Source organism: Salarias fasciatus, chromosome 3 (genome assembly GCF_902148845.1).
Source record: "Salarias fasciatus chromosome 3, fSalaFa1.1, whole genome shotgun sequence".
Lineage (NCBI taxonomy): Eukaryota > Metazoa > Chordata > Actinopteri > Blenniiformes > Blenniidae > Salarias > Salarias fasciatus.
In genome coordinates, this window is record NC_043747.1 from 15,086,282 (window position 1) to 15,093,593 (window position 7,312).

Here is a 7,312-nt window from a genome sequence, read left to right on the forward strand (position 1 = left end):
ATTCCCGACAACACCTGAAGGCCTCGCAGCTTTAGCGCGAAGTTGTCTTCCTTGTTTGGAGAAGAGCTGCACGAGGTGAGGAAGCACGCACTAGTTCGACCTTTGACCTTTACATCCACGTTTCGGTGACAGAAAAGTGCCAATTTAAAAAAACTGTGAAAACAGAGTAGCAGGAAATTAAAAAGACACAATAACGCAAATCATACCATTAAAATATTTAATTTTTCATACCTTGAACATAAACAAAACTTTCAGGTGATACCAGTTCATTTTCAGAAATGTCCATAAATCCAGGGACTGCATTAATATTTCTCTGAGTATTGATTATGTTAGAGGAGATGAGGATGTCCAGGTGCAATCTGATGTCTGTCTGATAGTCTTGTGTTTGTTTGAAATATTCAGCTTGTCAAAAAAAGAAAAAAGAAAAAAAAAGGACATTTCTTTCCATAAGCAAAGTGTGTTTCACAATGAGCTTGTCTGTGTTTGCACTTAAACAGATTTAAAAATTTGGAGTAACCACAGATTATTCATAAGATATTGCACCATTATCCTGGCAAGCTAAAGTTTTACCCTCCTGCCATGTTTGCTCTCCTACAGAATGACTTCCACTTGTCATTTTACTCCAATTTATTTAATGACAAAAAGTTATTTGCATCAAGCAAAAATGGTTGATTCATCTTTCGCGGCTAAATTACATAGTGTACCGATCTAACTCCATGTGTTACTCATTATTGTTAATATTGCAAATACTGATCTGACTGTGTCAATTAAGTGCAATTAATGTTACAAAGAACAGTAGAAAACATTCCCTGGCAGCGGTGGGATTCGAACCCACGCCCCCGAAGAGACTGGAGCCTTAATCCAGCGCCTTAGACCGCTCGGCCACGCTACCTGTCCATGCTGGCTTCAAGGGCCATCGGAAAAATTTTTTAAACCCTGACAACATCTGAAGGCCTCGCAGCTTTAGAGAAACAGGTGCACGAGGTGAGGAACAACACACCAGTTCGACCTTTGACCTTTACAGTCATGATAGCACAGATCACATCCTCATCATCAAATCATTATACTTCATGTTTCAGCTTGTAATCCACGCCTTGCTGCAAAATGTGGCAGGCCGAAAAACATTTGAGATGCAGTTTGTCTTAATCACCACTAGGTGGAAGTGCAGGGTTATGAAATGACCTTCTTCACGCTGCACTTCCCTCCTCTTCTTTTTTTACCCCAAACCCACAATTACGCCCCAGACAGGACAAATGATGAGAAGCTATGGTATAGACTTATGTTTAGACTTTCACTGCCATGGTTTCAGATTCCTGCATATTTTCAGGCCTACGTGGCAGATCATGAGCACAAAAACTGTGGTAAAAGTCTTCAACCTGCTGCATGAAAAATGGAGCTATATGTATTTTTTCATTATGGGGGTAAAAGTAACCTCAAAAATGCAGAAAAGCATTTCATCAGTCAAACTGTAGCTCTATAAGAGCAGAATAAAAGTGCAAAGAGTCTCCTGTGAAGATGAAAACCGTATGAAGCATGAAACTGTGCACTGAGGTTATTCATTTGCATTTAACTCATTCTGAAGGTGCAGTGATTAGCCAGTGGCAGGGAAGCATTCTGGGAGTTTTGGGAACTTGTTAAAGGATGTTGGTTTGGACTTTCTCCCATAAAATCCCCAGGAGTTCAAACCAAGGATCTCTACTCACAAGCCTTTTTCACAAGCTTGGAGATCACTCCAGCGGTGTGTTACTTGAGTGTTACCTTGCAGGAATATTAAAACAACAATGTGATAATTAGATGGAGGGTGGAAATGACTGTAATAAAACTTGCTTTTTTTTGCACATTTATTGAATTTTGGTGGCAAGTGTTGGAGCTGCAACAGGAAATAAATTATTCAGGGTGTCAAGAAGCTGTGCCGATGCTGTGATGTCCAATATGATTTGTTTTGTGCTTCTTGCAGTAGCTTCAAAACAAACAAAAATGATCAGGTGAATATAATAAAATAAAGAGCATGTGATGCAAACAAGTGATCGTCCGATAAACAATATTCACTAACAGCTGGCAGATTTAACTGCCTCATCTTGAAAAAAAAACTAACGTTTTAATCAAATGAATCCTTCACATTTTCCAGTGACACATGGTTATGAGAGTGGATCTGAACTGGTGATGCCTCTCTCGCGGTGCGATTGAGAAAATTGGACATTAGTGTTGTTTGGAGAGCCTCCAGCTGTTGTGGTTGCATCCATCGGACATCCATCAGGTTTATGTCTGTGATTAGACTCTCTGTGGTGCTTACCCTGAGAAATAGTTCATGACTACATGGTATTAACAGCCTTGTTAGCATCAGGAGAAATCCAGATTTGCCAGGGACCGACAAATAAATCAAATCCCATAAAACAGGGATGGGCACATGATAGCTGGTTAAAATTGTTGTAAAAATGACAACACCCTTCTGAAGTGATATGCATGTTTGATTTGATTTTAATCCAAGCAGTCTGGGGTTAAGGTTATAAGTTAAAACACAAGGTTCAACAACAGATCCTGACCATGAACCCATCTGAGATGGCCACCTTTACAAGCCCACCCACTTCTCTACCATGCAAATAAAGGCCTTGCAAACGGGGGAAAGGGGGTTGGGGAGGGGGGGTTCTCTCTCTCTCCCTGTGTCACACAGCCACCAGACTGCAGCCCTCCCCACCACGCAGATGGTCTCCAAACCCCGCCTACACTCTTTTGTCTTCAGGGAATCGGTCTCTGGCTGTCGTTGGCAGGAAGGAGAGTCTGTCTGCACGTGTCGGTAGGGGACGCCACGGAGCTCGGCGCTCTGGTGTTGGAGGCCCGAAGCTCATTGTGAGAGAGGCCTCTGTGTCTGTGTGAGCGTGCACGGCCACAGCACGGACATGCAGAGTTATGAGGAGCTTCCCCGCTGTTCTCTGCACACAGCAACTCTCTTTATTTATTTATTTTTTTTGTTTTGTCCTCTCTTCTCTGTCGCTGCCTGCAAATATGTCGATGCAGCCGCTCCGGGTGGGAGGTGGGGGCGACGCAATGCAAGCTGCTCCCAACACCACCACTCACACATGCACTGCTGCAAAAAATGTGCAGAAATGCACATTGACATGCACAAGTGCACAAATAAATAAGTGACAAAAGACTTTCACACTTTAAAAATATCTGTACAGAGCCTCTGATGGAGTATCTAAGTTGAAAAGTTATGAAAAGCATGGTTTTCAACGACAGGCCAAAGCACTGCTGATCAACTTTTAATAATAATAATAAAAATATGTTTTTTAGTGTTGTTCCTCTCAGCTTAAAAATCTTTGATATACACTAACCTCAGGATATGTGTGTCACTGTAAAATATGCATTGAGACATGTGGTTGAACAGGTCTGCTGAGGTTCTGAAGATCACAATGTGAGGTGATCTTTAGAAGATATAAAAACAACTTGTTGGTACCTAAAAAGACTAAAACCGTGGGTTGCTTATGTTTGTTCTTTTTGTACATTTCAATAATTTTTACATCCTCATTTAGGCTATGATATGAATATATATGCAATGTTACAATGAAACACAGTCCCTCATTGATCAAAGGAATGTACGGCAGAAAACTGTGCGTACGACCATTTCGCGCTAGGATTGGCATTTATCAATATGGACGTGAGCGTAAAGTACGATCAAATCTCACGACAGGTCTGACGTCGTGCGTTCGGTTTTGAGTCCGTGCGGATTTGTTGTGCAGCACAGCAAACCCTGTCAGAGCATGAAAATAATTACAAAGCAAACTTCAAACATGTCATAAAGGAATAAAGTACTTATACTCTGTGCCACAAGTAAGAAAAAGTGCTATTTGACCCATTCAAGAAGAAACTGAACCGTATGAAACCTCTGAACTGGAGTGTGTTTGACACCTCTGAAGCAGTCAAAGGTCAACGTACATTCTAACAGCGCCATTAAAGAGGGAATAGTCCATAAAATGCATCCATTTCATAGGCAATTAACTTCATATTTATGAATGGAGCAACTCGGCTGTGCGTGGTGTTTAGAGGCAATTATTGATGACAGTCTGGTGACAGGATTCACTGCTGGAAAAAAAGAAATCTGTTCAATACACATGAATAAAAATATTGCCCATCAACAAAACTGTGATTCAGAATAAAAGAAAATTATGATACTTTCAAGAGTACAGTACGGAAGATTGATGTTGTGTCACTTTAATGCAGCCTCTGGCAGCGCAGTCTGTCCTCAGTCCTGCTCTCGCAGTCTTGGCACTGAGCTTTTAATCATTATAAAGTAATTCAGCCGTCATCATATTTGCTTTTTGATCTACTGGCGTTGGCTCCAGGACTCTGCGACTTTAAACTGGACAAAGCAGGGCAGACTACGACTGGTTAACTTGGTAACTTTAGCAACCAATGTTAAAAATGTTGGATTTTGAAAAATAACAAACACACTGTGACTTTTAAGGAAGGAACCTTGAGATCGTGGAAACATTTGGGAAGCCTGGTTATAAATCTGCAGCTACGGCCCTAGTTGTTATGCACACGGCAACGCTGCAAACACACAGGAGGCCGAGCTACTCAGCAGGTGAACAGAGAGTCCAGAAATGCTTCATCCGTTCACAGGTTGACGAGCGTTGTGACGGACGCCGGTGTCGGATGATGGTGGCGAGCGGCGCCGCGAGGCCTCGGTAACGAGAGCGGGGGAACAGCTCAGTCTAGACCTGGCTTCTCCTGAGATAAGAGGGACTTCATGGGTGGTGGTGGTGGGTGGGTGGGTGGGGGCAAGGGAGGAGGCAGAGTTGACGTGAAAGATGGGTGGAAGTGGTGGGAGACAGGCGTGTTCCTCGACAGAAGGGAGAGGAGCAGACGGACGGAGAGACAGCTGAGAGGAGGGAGGGAGACAGGTGGAGAATTAGAGGGGGGGGGGAGGGGGGTGAGGAGAGAGGTGAAAACAAGAGGGAGCTAAAAAGAGAGTGGGAGGCGCAGCTCTGAGAGATCGGAGGCAAGCCGAGCGAGAGGAGGAGGTGACAGGGAGGGGAGAGATGGAGGGAAAGGTGGAGGATGAGGAGGAAGGTGGGGGGGGGGCGGCGGCGGTGGAGGAGGAGGGTGTAGCAGTTGTTCATTAGTGAGGATGTGGTGGAGGCAGGAGGACACACAGTGGAATGGTGAGTTTCATGGACACTGACTAATGAGAGGAGAGGAGAGGAGAGGAGGAGGTGGGAAGGGTGAAAATGAGACTGGAGAGGGAGGGAGGAAGAGGAGGACGAGGAGGAAGAGGAGGAGGAGGAGGAGGAGGGGGAGGCTGGAAGTGAGTGAAGCGAAACTGGTGGGGGAGGGGAGAGAATTTGCACGTACGCACACACACTGTTGAAATCACAAGCGACAAGAGAGAGGGAGGGAGGCAAAGGGAGGAGGAGAGAAGGGGAAGGATAGAGAGGAAGAGGAGGAGATGGAGAGAGGGGATGGAGGGAGAGCACGATGACAGGAGGAGAAGGAGGGGAGGCAACGGAGAGAAAGAAAGTGCGGGAGAGGAAGGAGAGACACACTCGGGAAGATGCAAGAGAGAGGAAGGGAGAAAATAAAAGAGGAGGTGGAAGAAGAATAATTAGGACAGATAGAGGGGAGGTGGGGGGGGAGCAGTGGAGGAGAAGGTGAAGAAATGAAGCATGAGAGTGGGGAGAGGAGGTATCACAGAGGAGATGGTGACAAGGTGGGAAATGAGAGAGGAGGAGGAGGAGGAGGAGGAGGAGGAGGAGGAGGAGGAGGTGATGCCAAAGAGAAGGAAGAGAGAGGGAAAGCTGGAGGAGTTTGTAACAGGCTGCTACATGTCAGCAGCAGGGTCTGTGAGTGTGTGTGTGCGTGTGTGTGCGTGTGTGTGCGTGTGTGTGTGTGTGTGTGTGTGTGTGTGTGTGTGTGTGTGTGTGTGTGTGTGTGTGTGTGTGTGTGTGTGTACTGTCAGGGTTGTGGGGTTCATAGCCAGCATCAGGTGAGAGAAAATTCTGCCACAGTCTTAACATGAAGGAACCACACACACACACACACACACACACACACACACACACACACACACACACACACACAGAACTGTTGGACATGTCAAATAAAAAAAAGAGAAAGGAGAAGCACACTGAGGCTATTTATCTGAGTCATTGTCAGCTCGTGCACGGACTCACGCACGCTCTCTCCCCCATACACACACACACACACACACACACACTCTGGTTCAATCGGAGCCCCCTCTCCTGCCCTTTTCTCCAGCGAGCATACATCAGTGCAAGTCTGGACAGCCTGCCTCAGCACGGAGATGCACAGCTGACGAATCCCTCCGCCGACACACTGGCAAGTAGTCCCTAATTTATGAGATTTTGATGGACAGCAGATTAAAACTCCATCACCGTGAAATCGCCAAGCAAGAATATCTTTTTATTCCAACGAGACTATCAAGGCATCAAAACTACACAAGACCATAAGGATTTATGTATTTCTGTTTTCATGAGAAGAACCACACAGTCTCACTAGTTTCAGCATCTCTCCAGGGCACATGCGCACAAAACATCCCGTTCTCCAGTATAAAGAAACTAACTGTCATTTGTTTAGGATTTAATTGACTTTTTAAAATTTCTGTTCATAACTTAGAATAAGATTTTTTCCTAAAAATGATATATTTGGATTTTATCTATTATTAGAATATCTGGGTACTTTTATTAGAAGTATTTCCCTTTACTGGGGGAAATTTCACAAATGAAGTTAGTATCCTTAAATCAAGTTTCGAATAAAACTAAAAAATCAAATAAAATCTATTAAAAAAAGAAAAGAAAAAAAAAACATAACTAAATTATATAGTTAAAGTGAAAAGGTTGAGGATTTGGTACACAAATAAATCGAAATGTTGATCATAACGTTGAAATGCAGAATCAAGAACAGCTTTGGTGAAAAGGTGGAGAAAAAAAGACATTATTCTGATTTGGAGATTAATTGATCCTCGTGTCATTTCCTTTAAAAGTGAACCTCAATGGATTTCTTCCCAGTTATGTGTAATTGAGCATTTCCAGCTTCTATGAGAACAATAAATCTCATTTTATAACACCGAGAACCTTAAAAATGAACATTAAAATAAGATGAATAGTTTCTTACGGACTACTTTTCGTCAATCCAAATGGTTTTAGTTGGGAGAGGCATCGGAGCGGACGTCCACCTCCGCTGAGTGCGGGTGTTGTCCGTCTCGCCGGCGAGCGCGCGCACATGCATACGCACACGCGCACTCCCTCTCTCTCTCTCTCCCGGCTGCTTCCATCTCTCTCTCTCTCTCTCTCTC

The 7,312-nt window shown here is 44.1% G+C and overlaps 1 non-coding gene across 1 annotated transcript; it reads right to left on the reverse strand.

Annotated features, from left to right (window-relative positions):
* Nucleotides 1–810: 810 nt before the first annotated feature.
* trnal-aag (transfer RNA leucine (anticodon AAG)) lies at nucleotides 811–892 on the reverse strand. The gene has a single exon. It is a non-coding gene; the product is annotated as a tRNA-Leu (tRNA).
* Nucleotides 893–7,312: the final 6,420 nt, after the last annotated feature.